The sequence below is a fragment of the Pieris napi genome, chromosome 8 (assembly GCF_905475465.1).
Source record: "Pieris napi chromosome 8, ilPieNapi1.2, whole genome shotgun sequence".
NCBI lineage: Eukaryota > Metazoa > Arthropoda > Insecta > Lepidoptera > Pieridae > Pieris > Pieris napi.
Genome location: NC_062241.1, coordinates 5,729,472 through 5,744,077, shown reverse-complemented (window position 1 = coordinate 5,744,077; position 14,606 = coordinate 5,729,472). Strand labels below are relative to the sequence as shown.

Sequence of the window (14,606 nt, the reverse complement as noted above, 5' to 3'; positions counted from 1 at the left end):
AAGCGTTCAGAAAAAGTGTTAAAAATATTTTTGTTTAATTTCAAGTTAATATACATATAATATAAAACTTTAATTGGCCCGTTTTGTTAAAACGTTGTTTAAAGTACTTTTTAAATTAGTGATAATTTTGCAACATAATGGCTACGTAAATATTAAAATGGAAAAATTAAAAAGGAAGTGAAAAAATTCCCGCCAAATATCAAAAAACGTGCTGACAAGTGAACATCTGCTTATATGAAATTCTTCAACACCGTCAACTGTTTTTCTAGCTAACTATGAATCATTTTAAATATTTAACTAATTATGTTTTCATACAACCGCCGTTCTATATTTAATTATATCTCAAAATAACTAATCCGCTTACCAACTATAGAAATATCTGGAATTCCGCTCGGCACTACGCTCCGTTCCAGTCACTATTGTCAATAAATATCACGATCACAGAAAATTCACTAGAAGTCACTCAGCACGATTGAAAACCAAATCGTAATTTTTTTCAGGAATCGCGGCGCTCCAGCTGCACAACCGCACACGGTGAAGCTCAATAAAGGACTGAAGAAATGACGGCGCGAGCTTTCAGAACCCTGCGCGTGCGCTCCGTGCTTCTCTTTCCATTCTATGAACATAAAACATCCGTCCCTGTCTAACTGAATGTCTGTGGAAATTAAGAAAACGCAGCGCTCGTGTTACGTAATTCTAGTGATTTATATTGTCGTCTGATTAACGATTTTAATGCTTTCGGTTTGTAATGTTAATGTTCGACATAATTCTCTATTGTAAAGCGCTTTCGTTGTAACGTACACGGCTTTCAATATAGAAGTTGTATATTGCTTTTACTTAAGTTTATTTTAAGGCAGGTAATTTTTATAAAGGTTGTTAAAGTTGTTACCTCTTTCGTATATATGTCCTTATTTGGTTGTTATTTATTTTTTGGTGTTGTTACTCTTGTTGTAATCTCTTGTACGAAGTATTGTTTGCGTTGTTGTAAATTTTTGAAGTGAAACTTCTTTATCGGGGTTGGAAAAAAATGTAGTGTAACATTTTTTCGTTACGCGTCACATTTTTCCGTTACGCGTATACTTCTTTATCGACGTATGGGAGAAATTTTGTAGCAGGTTACGCGCCATATTGCTTTTTGAACTCAAACTTATTTATCGGCGTTGGAAAAAAATTTACACACATTTGTCACATTTTGACCAACAATCAACCACGATTGATCCGAAGAGATTCGAAGCCATTAGTAACAAAAATATATAATAACGATAACAATGATAGTAATACTAATAATTCTATTACAATTAATGAAATTCTGTAATAATCTTAGTACTACATAGTAGTACAGTAATAAGTTAAAATGAAATAATTATATTTGTCTATGATAATAAAAGCCTTTTGTTAAACTTTATCTAATTTAACTTTATTTAACCAATTTCTGTAAAGTTGCATATAGTAGATCATTTTTCGAAAAATAAGGTCATTAAGAAGTTTCACTTCTTACGTGTGTACACCTAGTACACGCACACATTTTATTTTTTATTGAATATAATTTTATTTCTCTTGAATTCCTTCAATCTACAACTACTGCATAGTAAAAACATCCCACTTCAAGTGATTATGGGGCATGGGCCCAGCACGCTTCCACTGCGCAGTATTAAACATCCCACTTCGTATAGATATATCATATATCGTATATTCTGAAAAAATGGGATTCTGATTTACCGAAAGGATGGAGAAGGTTAGCTCAAGATATATCGAGACGGAAGGGCGAACAGGGCAAAGGGTACCTGTCGAAAAAACTTTTTTTAGTTAATAATAATATTTTTAGTTCAGAAAACAAAAAAGAGTTGTTAAAGATACACCACTAACATTAGCGTTTAAAATTTATTCCTGAATAAATTGCCAATAAAAAAAACCTATTAATCAGAGCAATAGAAGTAACTAGAGTGGGTTCTTTAGCTAAGTACTTTAGAACATTACTGCTAAGTTAAATATATAAAAGCCGTATTAGCTATTATATTCGTAACGTATACAAATAAATCAATAGAACTATATTATTGTTTATAAAGTCCAATGAGTGAAATACATCCCTATTTTTTTTATTTAAAATCAACACTGAAGTATTTCCGAACCAATTCGGCTTAGGGTCCTTCAAGAAAAGAGCGTACCAAATTACCAATTCTTGAAAGGCCGGTAACGCACTTGCGGGCTTTCTGGCAGTGTGAGTATCCATGGGCAGCGGTATCACTTAACATCAGGTGAGCCTCCTGCCCGTTTGCCTCCTATTACATAAAAAAACAAATATTGTTATGTTAAGATATGACTCAACTTTATATTAATATATGATGATCCAAGCCAAATAATTTGTATGATTATGTTGTAAGAAACGATAATATTGTTACTCGTGCAAGGAAATGAATTTCCTTCACTTTCGATTCCAAGAACATTTATACGCTTACTACTAATGTTGCATCTCATTTGGTTCCGGCTTCCTTCAATAAAGATGTTTTGTAGAATTATCATCAAGTATATCATAAACTTATCTTTATTACTAACTAGTATTGCATCTAGTAACACGAACAAAACTTAAACACCTTAAAGACTTAGAAGATTACCGTCAACAATGAAATGGAATTGAAAATATGATTATTTTACACATACGTAACTGAAAAGGTGGTATTTACACTTTAACATGAATATGAAATAAGCAGAATTAACTTGATAGCAGAAAAATGCATATAGATTGGACGACCTTTCTTTAATTATAGAGCTTAAGTAAACGACTATACTTGACTTCAAACATAAATAAAGAAATCTTTATAAAAATGAATATATTGATTGGAAAAGTTTTAGATTTAATCTGTCGATTACATTCGTTTTATATTGGTAATACACATATTTATTCTTCAAATAAATAACGTAAATATTCTTTTTATCGTGACCCGCAATTTCAGCGTAACATAACGTGATAATTTAACCAAATTTCATTACATATTATGCTTTTATACTCATGTATTTCAAACTAACTATGGTATTTCTCCTCAGATCACGGCTTAAGTGACGTTACTTCAAATTGACCTGGCAATGCTACTTGACAAAAGATTTTGTCACTAGATTTAATTAAGTAATCCGTAGGAAACCCCCATATAGAACTGTCTTTTCCCATTCGTATTTATAACACCCCCATATTACAAAGAACCATCTAATGAACAGTGCTAGTCACAGATCATTCATCAATCGTTACCAATCGGTCGTTCGCCACAAATTTGTTTTACCACAAAACTCAAGTATCCGTTTCCTGCACGCCACGTGCCAGTGAGGAAGTGGCATTTTTATGTTTTAAAACGTGGCTTAAGTTAAGACTTTGATTTATACTATAAAGAAAGAATAGGATACTTAGGATTAATATAGAGCTATTTGTAATTAAGTGGAACTTGCAACTATGTTTGTGTCCCAGGTTAAAGGCCATGTATGCTTTCTGGACACACCGATTCTCTCTCGATAGCCTGGCCAGCGAACTCTTTTGTGTATGGGTTCCTCTATGATGTTTTATTATTGATCTGTCAACGAACACACGACACGGACAACTGCTACAATCCTTAAGCCAAATAAAATCAATTATTGATAAAACTAACGTATGCTAAATACTAAATAGAAATTTAGTTTGATTTTTTATTAGAATTTTTAAATATAAACTCGACACCAATTTCAGTTTTATTATTTTCCTCTATTTTTAATATTTGTCTATCAATATTTCGAGTCTTTTACTGCAATCAAATGTCTTAAGACGTAGTATTTTCTTATTCTAAAAAATAGGCCGTAGTAAAAGAAATCACGGGCTCAAGTTAGTATACTTACTGTGTGGGCTCTAATCCATGCAAAGCAATGTGATGCCTCATTCGCTTAGATTTATGGCATTTCGTATTCCGTACTTATCTATATGAGAAATAACCAGAAATAGTATTGAGTAAGTCAATATTTATTTATGCTGTCTTCGTTTTTGTAGAAATAGGATTTAAAGTAGAAAAGGTTCTTATCTTTTACATACAATGTTTTAACTTAGTTGATTATAATAATTAAAGACTTTATTGCTGTAATACACACTACATAAAAATGTGAAGTACTAAAAAATTAACACTTAAAATAAAAAATAAATACTAATAATTAATCGGCAAGCCGGCTGATTTCTGTTATACAGCTTGTCCTTGGACATAGGCCTCCTCTATGGGCTTCCACTCTTCTCTGTTTCCAGCTTTACGTAGCCACATAGGCCCAGCTGCTCTTCGCATATCATCTTCCCATCTTTTTATTTGTCTTCCTCGTTGTCTTTTGTCATAGCGAGGAAGCCATTCCGTCACTTTCTTCGTCTATTTATCTTTATCTTCTCTCATAATGTGTTCTGCCCATTTCCATTTCAATCTTTTACTAGAAGTAACAGCGTTTCTAAACCTTGTCATGTCCTTTCGATACTATTCTGACATACATTAAAACGTCGAAAATACTTAAAACATAGACGATTTCTTGTTTAGTAAGATCCAATCTCATTGTCCAAGTTATAAAATTTCCATGAAAAGGGAATTCATATCCTTTCGAAGAAACGGGTCATACGAGAGTTTTCCATGAAATTATCAGATTAAAATATAAAAAAAGGAGGATGGCTTGATGAACCGTTAACTCTTCATTATGACAATTGGAAAAACTTACTTACTCCGCTGGCCCAAAGTGAGTCTATGACCTACAACGCACTAGCGGCTGGCCGCAATGCGGTGTGCCGCTGCGGCGGGCCGCACATCGATTATTATATGAAACCGCACGATAACAACGCACTGACTTGCGGTCAACCGTCAACCGCTCCGGTTGATCTGGAGCTCCGGCGAGCCGCACCGGTTGAATGATGCGGCGCGCCGCGTCCCCTCCACGCACTCGGCGCGGTTAGCCGTCCTACCTACGTCATCACATATAATTATTTAACAAATGTAAACAAAATATTGTAAACCTATTTTAAAAGAGTAAAAAATAAAAAAATAAAATATGTTTATTATGGAACATAAGATACATGTATCACTTATTCCACGTCATTAAATTTGAATTTGTAATATTTCAAGAAGCACTGACGAGTGACGATTGCGGCAGACCGCAATAGGACCGCAATAGGGACGGTTAGCCGGAATACGGCAGGCCGCTACGGCGGACCGTATATACCGCGGCCCGCCGCAGCGGCACACCGCATTGCGGCCAGCCGCTAGTGCGTTGTAGGCCTATCTCTATCATTCGATCTAGCGCTGTTGCCAATCGGCTACTTGGAGCTCGGAGTCCTTCTCCATGGCGTCTTTCCAGCGATATCTAGACCGGCCGACAGGGCGACAGCCAATAGGTATGCTTCCCCAGATATGCTTTCTTTTCAGCAGAGTTTTTGTATTTGGTTTCTCACATGATGTTGGGTTCGAATACCATCTGCATTTAGAAATAATATTTTTAATAATATTACAAACAGACATTATAATATTGGTCATTGGCCATCCGTACCCTTAACAATTAAGGATTTGTATTTTATTGTAACACGTTAGCTACCTGAAATGAAATAAATAAATGACAATATTTTTAATGGATTCCCACGATAAGTCCTACAGCCCTAATACTGAATAATACGTGCAATAAATATTTATATCCTTAAACCGAATAAATATTTATTGAATACCAACAATAGCAAATCTATGAAAATCGTTTAATTTACATACGTAAGCCTACGCATAAACCGACATGCAGCTCGTGGAGTTTTTATGCGAGTTTAATAAAACCATGGGTCCAGTGAAAATATATAATAGATAATACTTTGAATTAGATAATAAGTTCTCGTTTGAATTAGCGTTGAGTGCTAAACTGCCTTGCGATTCTGTAACTCACTTTTCGAACTCTCTGATAAGGAGGGAGCTTGTAGTGATTTGATTTGAGCGCGACCGCCGCTGCGAAAACCACGGTGAGAGTTCGAAAAGTGAGTTAGGGTAGACCGAGGCGAATCGGATCACAGGGCGAATCGGATCAAAATTAGAAATGTGTTGATAATTCAAATATCACATTCACATAGAACGCACTCAACCGGCGTTTTGTGTCTCTCCATTTACAGAGCACCTCCCGACATAAGCAGTATTTCGATCGCGCTTGTGGATCAGTGGCAATGCCGCTCGTCAGCCACTCGGTTTTTTGTGTGTGTCGCAATTTGGCGCTCATCTAAGGTTACGTACTTACGTTTTCTTTGTGTCATATGACGGATTTGTCTTAAAATTTAACTACTTTGGTTTATATTGCTAAGCAAGGTGTTAATATTGAAGAACCAATTCGCTTTTAAGTATAATCTTAGAGGTTAACGTCTAACATATTTATTTCAAAAGTCTTAATTATGGGGCTAATCGGATCATATCCTTAGATGATACTTTTAAACTGATTTATTAAATGTTTGAGGTTATTGATTCATATTTATTTCATGACCACCGGAGAATGGTGTCAAGAAAAAATGAAAGAGGCTGTAAATTAAGTCCAGAACAAGGAGTTGACCTTGCGTAAAGCTGCTTAGAGTTTTTCAGTACCGTTCACGAGCTAACAGAAAAAAAGGACCATAATATATATGTGAATTATGTGCCAATAATTAAAATTTATCTTATTATTATATATTTTTACTGATTCCAAAGTTATTTAACACTATACCTTAAAATTTTGTTATATTTTGTGCACGATCCGATTCACCCCGAGAGTTGGGGCGAATCGGATATTTTCCTTTTTTTAGTTTTTTATAGCTAATTAAGAGAATATATGTATGATTTAAGTTTTCAAATATTTATTTCATAGGTAATTATTACTTCTTACGATTTTATCAATAAAAATAACATTATATAGCACTTTAGTATGATTTACTCAACCTCAAAGAAAAAGTGATCCGATTCGCCTCGGTCTACTATACAGAATCGCAAGGCTGGGTTGGTTCAAATAAAAAAATATTTGAACAAAGTGTCGTCACCATAATAGCGTAGAAATATACTTCACTATTCTTAATATTTATCAGCAAATGAAATTAGTTGTATATTATTAGTCTTAAGGGCTGATTTGTAGAGTATTATGAAAAGTAAAAAATGTGTAACAGTCTTCAAACGAGGTACCATTATGCTGGAATACATTTTACAAGCGCTCATTTAGACATTGTATATGGCTGTGATTCTTGTTATGTATTTTATTTATATGTTTACAATAGTTTTTTTTTTGACACACAAAGATTTACTAAAGCTACCTAAACTGAGCTCTAAAGTCTAAATAAAGGTTAAATGGAGATTGTCATGTACTTAGACTAATAGACGATAGATGGACCATAAGGGCGATCCGGGGGAAATAACACAGAGGAAGACCGCTCACGAGATGGGCGGATGACATAACCAAAACAGCTGGCTCGAGTTGGGTGCAACTCAGCCATGACAGAGATACCTGGAGTTCCTTGGAGGAGGCCTTCAACTCCGGAAGGGTCCTTGCAAAGTACTTAGGAAATAGATATAACTTAGTACAGAATAAAAACGTTAAAAAATATGGTTACAAATATGACAGGTACCTATGTATATATTAATTGACTTGTCAATTGACAAGTAACTAGACATTTAATTAGTAAAATTTTACACTAATCAGCATTTCAGAAGAACTTTTATACGTTGAAGACATTTTTTAGTTCTTTCCTACTTGCACACATGCGTGAACTTTTTCTCATCAACTAAAACCTGGGCAAGTGAAAACATTGCAGAGAATTTTTATACATATTTTTTTTGCTTAAATCACGGAGTAGTTTGTATAGTAACAAATAAATCTTTCCGCTGCGACATCTCGACACAAAAAGGAAATACTAGCTCAAGGAAGCGATTAATTGTTAAAAAGACTTAAATCGTCGCGTGCGCATCCGTTAGATACGTTTAATTTTTTCGATACAAGAATAGATATTTTTGACTATCCGTAGCAGAAATAGAGAATGCTTAACGATGTCCTGTTTGATAATAAAGCATGGAGGTGGCGCTTTATTGAATGTTTTTTTTTTACAAATTTACAATTTACGTTTCAGTATACTATATATATATATTGAAATACCATTTTTTAATAAGTCCTAGTCTTATTTGCAGCTAAAGACATGTCTTTTATTATTTACTAATGAGAAAAAACAAATTCAAACACGATCCTTTAAAATACCGAAAAAAGTAATTTTCTAATGCAGTTAGAATAAAATAAAATTGCACTGTATTAGTGCTATATAATCCTTGAAAGAAAATATTAAATATTGGTTCAAAATTCTCGAGGACTAAGCTTGGCTGGCTGTAGAAGTGACACTATTGCTTTAACTATAAGAACCTTTAGTCGTAGAATCAAATCTAAAGTGTCTACCAATCGTCATAGGTACTAAATGTAATAATTAAAACGTATATAAATTTATTTCACGCTAACTTAATTATAGTATCGTCAATTATTTTATGTACGTAAGTTCGTTTCAGCCTGTTGACTTCCGCTGCTAGACATGACCTCTCCAGTCAATTTCCAGCACGACAGCAACTTCCAGCGCTTTGCAGTCAACTTCTCTTCACAAGGTCCACCTAGTGGAATTTTATGTTATGGTTTTATTAAATTTTTATATTAAAGATTAAGCCGATAAGGTGAACGGTTGATCTGAACCCTGGAATTATAAATATCGTATTCCATATTTCTTAGCCTCATCAAATTTAACCAATACGATGTGACAGACAGACAGTCGCGTGGCATAGGAAGTCATTAGTTACGCGGACGCAACTATAATGTACGGATACGAAAAACTGATTAAAACTATACAAAATATAACTGAAAAGAAATCCAAGTAATCACTATAAAAACCCAGACAATATTTTATAAAACTATAGAAATTCAAAGCTATTATTCATCTTTTTGTATATGATAATTATTATTTAGCTCTAGGGCCTGCTCTTTCTCCGACCTAAAGGGAGCATCGTTCTTCACTGGCCGGCTTGACTAAGAAATTGAATATGTTCTTAGCGGCCGGAACTTCGTTTGCGCGATTTAAGGTTACGTTATCATTGCTCTCGCAGCAGTAAGTGACAATATAAGTGTAAGTGACGTGATGTATCATTTCAGTATATAATTTACCAATATTTATTATATGAATATAGCGAAAGCTAGTTAAAGGTTGATAATTTTAATCTGATACAGTGAGGTGTCAAGAAACAATGCATCGTCCTACCAAGGTCGCTCCATACTATGCAAACAGCACCTGCATACAAAATAAACTTATGCAACCTTTTATAACCTAGCTTGATGCTACTTTTACGCTGTAAATCATTTTACAGCGTTTTAATTAAAATAATGACAGTAAAAAAAATACATTGCAATGGAAAATTCAAGTCTATTAACACTAACCATGTATTAAATTCTAGGCTGCCAATAATGACGAAAAATTTAAAACCATTAAATGTATGTTTCATTAAAGTAAATTGTTCGCTAGTTTAGTAGCATATTGCTGATGTCGAAACTATTTTCATCGTGCAGAAGAGGGCTATTCGTGCAATCTATAATTTAAAGTGTAGGGAATCTCTTAGAGATAAATTCAAGGAAATTAATATACTTACCTTTCCCTCGCAATATATTTATGAAAATATTATGTATGTATACAAAAATAGTGATAAGTTTACTAGAATAGAACATACGCACAATGTTAATACACGGAACAAACGCAGGCTGCAATTCCCGTACTAGACTATCTAAAGTTAGTAATTATTTTTTGGGGAAAGGGATACTCTTCTTTAATAAAATCCCAGAGGCTCTTTTATCTCTGCCTTTCAATAAATTTAAGAAATGTATTAAATAAAAGCTGTGTAAAAAGGCTTACTATAAAGTCAACGATTATCTAGTTGATAAAAGGGCCTGGGACTAGTGCTAGACAGGCTACCTCTAATTAATTTGCGATATTTGTTTTAAAATAAGTGTTGTTTGATGATTTGATATTTAAAAGTACCGAGAGTTTTTTACGCCGGCTTTTTCTCTCGGCCTACACCCTCTGTCTTCTTTGCCGATGAGTAGGGATGCCAACAAATTCAAATTTAATGACGTGGAATAAGTGATACATGTATCTTATGTTCCATAATAAACATATTTTATTTTTATTTTTTTATTTTTTATTTACCTTATCGCGAAACATTATGAACCTCGTCTAGCCTCGATATAGTATGCATGGTTAATTAAATTTTTCTTCTAAACTTCAAAACCAATACAATTCGACATGTTTACTTAAATTGCAATGCAACATTGTGCGGCAAGTGGTAGCGGCTTTGTTTATTTGTAGAAACAAATGAACATTTATTATCATATCCTAATCAATTGCCGAAATAGATATTAAATTATTCTGGGGTTTCGGAGTGAAAAATGAAAAATGAAAAACATCGCATTAATTATAGGATTAGTTTGGATGTAGTACGAATATAACGTTGCTTGTCCACGCCAAAGTTTATTTATGTATTGCGGAAAAGGAAATAGGTCAACACACGTACTGTGATGTACAGGTATACACTGTCCAGTAATAAACCTAGATTAATTAGCGTTTGAAAGACGAAAAATTATAAGTCAAAATATACTTCTATTGCAGAACCACAATAGAATAGAAATAAAAGATCAGTCATAAGAAGTTTTAGTATAAAGAAGAATGATTGTTTAATAATTCCTCACTTTCTTTCTTTGTTGAGCTGGTGTTTCCAAATAACAATGCGTATTAGATTGTTCGTAGGATAATTTTGACTTAAAAAAATAATAATCCTATATTAACAGATTCACATACAACAAGGAGACGCTGATTATATCATAAAGTTATTACAACATATTTAAAAAAAACAATATTTTTCACAAAACATGTAAATGTTCTATTATTTATGTCGTCAGTCAGTCAACTGACAACATTATCCGCCGCAACGCTTTGCAAATTCAAATTATTTGAATTGTGGAATTTTAATGCAAGTACTTGTATATATATCTCGACTCCCATCTCGATTCACGATTCCATTGAATACTAAAATCGATGACAATAGAAATAATACTTTTGACACCGGAACTTCTCACCGGAATAAGACTTTAAAGCTATAATGACCTATTGTTCCGAATTATTAGAAATAAATAATGTCTTAATGTCGCAATTTTTTTATTGGCAACGTATTTTTAAAGCTATAAAAACGTACTCAAATCATTTATTAAGTGAACCGGGATGTAAGGCATCGTGTTTTAATAAGTTCTCCATTATTAAGTTATGCCGTTTTCAACTTTGTATGTGTGTGTTATATGTAAGTGTGCTATAATCAAATAAAAAACATTTATTTGATTATAGCACACATACATAAAAAGTAAGTATATACCTAATCAATTTAATCAAAAATGGGCCCAACTCAGCCTAGTTGCTAATACCTTTTTTCAGTGGTGTATACATACTTTAGAATCATAGATATCAAAGAAGTCGTAAACAAGTATTGCTGTATAACTGTGAGAACGAGGATATACCACTTTTGTATAAAAACTTACTACCACATTTGATATGTCTAAATGTTCTTGCTGAAGGTTTCCGTTTGTATCATAAGGAAATATGTAATCTACAATAATATTATGTACAACGATTAAGAACACAGTTATTCATGAAAATATTACCAAAGTTATTCATGAAAATATTACCCTTCTAACCACAACAAGTTATTAACAATAAAAACAATTTATGTAAACGATAGAGCAGTTTTTTTTCTAATGCTCTGCTTTTTAGTTGTATATTTGCGCCTTTACGAGTACTTACCCTGTTAGCTAGTCTTTGACTTTTAATGCATTGATTTAAAGCTTTATTTTAATCTTTGCGCCAGTAAACACCAAGTTTTATTTCAAAACTGATTCTCTGAACGTTGTGCCTCATAATCGCCATTTAATGAAGATGAACCAATAGATGAGCGTCCAGTCCTACTTCTGTCCGTGCGGAATAAATCGATTTTGTTTATTAAAATATACCTAGAGCGTGTACCGCATTGAGAAGAAAAATAATGAAAAAGGTCTTTTGAATGTGTACCACGTTGGTAATTCTTCTTTATCTTAATTTTATGTACATATGAATGATAGTCAAAATGAATGGAGACATGTACCGATTCAAAACCATTCAGAATGTTAGTCAATTGGCTTGTGATCGTCTTAATGGGATGCAATTGCTGTCTTCTGAGAACGATCGGTGGCCCCTGACTCTTGCGAACAAAGTAATCAATATAGTAAAAAATATAGTTATAGTACATATGCCTTCTAAAGAAAATTAAATATATAATTTTTTCAACGGCCGGCAACGCACCCATGGGCTGCGATGGCCCGTAGGCACGATTGCCCCCCTTTCCTATAAAAAAAACATCCCCCGGTTCTTCTTCTAAAGCCCGACCTTATACATTTTCTTCTTATGATAGAAGTCATCAAGTTACTACTAGTAATCATCGTAATATATATAAATTACGCGTCACGTTGTTTGTTCGCTATGGACTCCTAAATTACTTAACCGATTTCAATCAAATTTGCACATCGTGTACAGTTTGAAAAGATAGGATAGCTTACATCTTAATTTATACCCGCAATATTATTTTATTGCAAAATATTTGTTTATTAATTGATAGTCTCAATTCTAACAGATGGCGCTGTGTTGAAAGTACCAACATTACACATAAGCTAAAATTTTATGGCATAACCACCAAAACATGGTGGTCCCCTTGACTGGTGTCCTTCTACCGTTTCCCTTTACTACTATGTAATATAACAAAAACCTTAGCCACAGCAATGCTTGGCCGGTGTGCTAGCATGCTTATATAATTACTTAGTCAATTTATATATTCAATATTATTAAGCGTATAATTTATCCTTTTCACTTAAAGCATCCAAACTACATTTTTTTATAATAATCAAATGGCCCTACAACCCTATATCAAGTAGGTGATCAGCTTTCTGTGCCTAACACATGTCATAGATTTTTGGGCTTTAAGACGTGCCAGATTTTCTTCACGATTACAGGAGCAAGTGTTAATTGCGCACTAAGAAATGAGAAGTGATTCGAATTCGACGCTTAAATTACTAGGCCAACACTGCTTTCGCATGATACTATTATTCAAAACCAGCAAAGTATATTCTAAATAAACACCAAATAAAACAACGTATGTATGCTAAATGTAATGTTGGATTTAGATTGCCCTAATTTTGAGTGAAATAAATAAAAATTATGATCTTTTATATCAAAGCTGACCATTAAACAATATATAGAAACGATTTATCATTTCCTTACTAAATTTATTGTGTCCTATTTTCAGAGCGTTTTAAAAGCAATGGATTGTTTACGCTGTCATGAAAATGAGGGTTTATTATCTGTGGTAACATTTCCCCATATCTAATGCGATTTGACAATTTCTCTTGTATTACCCATATTACAGTAATATCTAGCTAAGTTTATCAACAGTCTGAATGCCGCCATAATGGCAAATAGTTGTAACCTATTCCACATAAGGACAGAACCGAAAAAGATTGATGATGGAAGTAAAAAGCGCACCAAAGAGGCTGAAAGACCAACCTTTTTTGGTTGTTAAAGTAAAGATTGTAGGAAAGTAAGTATTCTTCCCCGTCTGACACACCATGGTCGATTTTTATGTCTAACACAGGCCCGATGCTTTTGCGTAAGAAAAATTCTATTGGTACACAGCCGGGGCACAAAGTTAATGCTAATATTTATAATTAAGAAGGTCCAACATAGAAAATGGTTTAACAGTTATACAAACCCTTCAGACGCCCGTATCAACGTGTTTTATGTGTTCGTAAATAGAAACCGCATTAAAAGAGATCAAGTGACGCTAATGTCGTGAGTATAAAATTAATTCGGGTTGCCACATATCAAAAGTAATGGGCTAAGAATCACCAGAGAATCGTAAAGTGGAAGAAATAAAATGTATTCGGAAAGTTCGTGTCACATTTTAATTATCTGTTTACATTATACTAATGTGTTAAAAGTAAAACTGCTTAGCTACTTTATATAATCAATATACAACATTTTTTTTAAATTAATCCTCCGTTTAGCGTTTGTACATTGGTATATTATGAGATTTAACTCATAAATTTAAATCTCATTTAACTAATGCAAAAGTTTCTTAGGTCACATACTTCTGCGTCTAATTGAATGAATGCTAAATGATAATACGTATAATTAATGCGTGATTACATGTCCCACGGCATTGTACTACATGGTCAAATAAAGTGCCATCATTGGTCTACAATACGGTCACTTCAATTGAATAACGATTTTAATGCGCGCTGTATGCAGGGGAACCAAAAAAGTGTTGTGCTAATCATATATCGATTGTTATGATATCGTCTTCAGAACATTTACGGTTTCTTGTATTGTTATAAAATAAAAGATTATTATTAAAAGACTACGGAAAGCACGAACATGGCACAAACTCCTTATTTACGTTAAACAACTATGTTTACTGTATGTTTTCAAATAAATATATAAAATAAGCTATAATTTCAGCGTTGTATACGCTTATTTTACAGTCTAAAAATGTTAA

At 33.4% G+C, this 14,606-nt stretch overlaps 1 protein-coding gene across 2 annotated transcripts in view; it reads right to left on the bottom strand.

The window, feature by feature from the left end:
• The window catches only part of LOC125051726 (fibroblast growth factor receptor homolog 1-like), a 66,392-nt gene extending 65,833 nt beyond the window's left edge, over positions 1–559 (bottom strand). For both annotated transcript variants that reach the window (XM_047652254.1, XM_047652253.1), the window contains exon 1: positions 365–559. The gene's annotated coding sequence lies outside the window, so the exon portion shown is untranslated. The remainder of the gene's footprint in view (positions 1–364) is intronic.
• Positions 560–14,606: the final 14,047 nt, after the last annotated feature.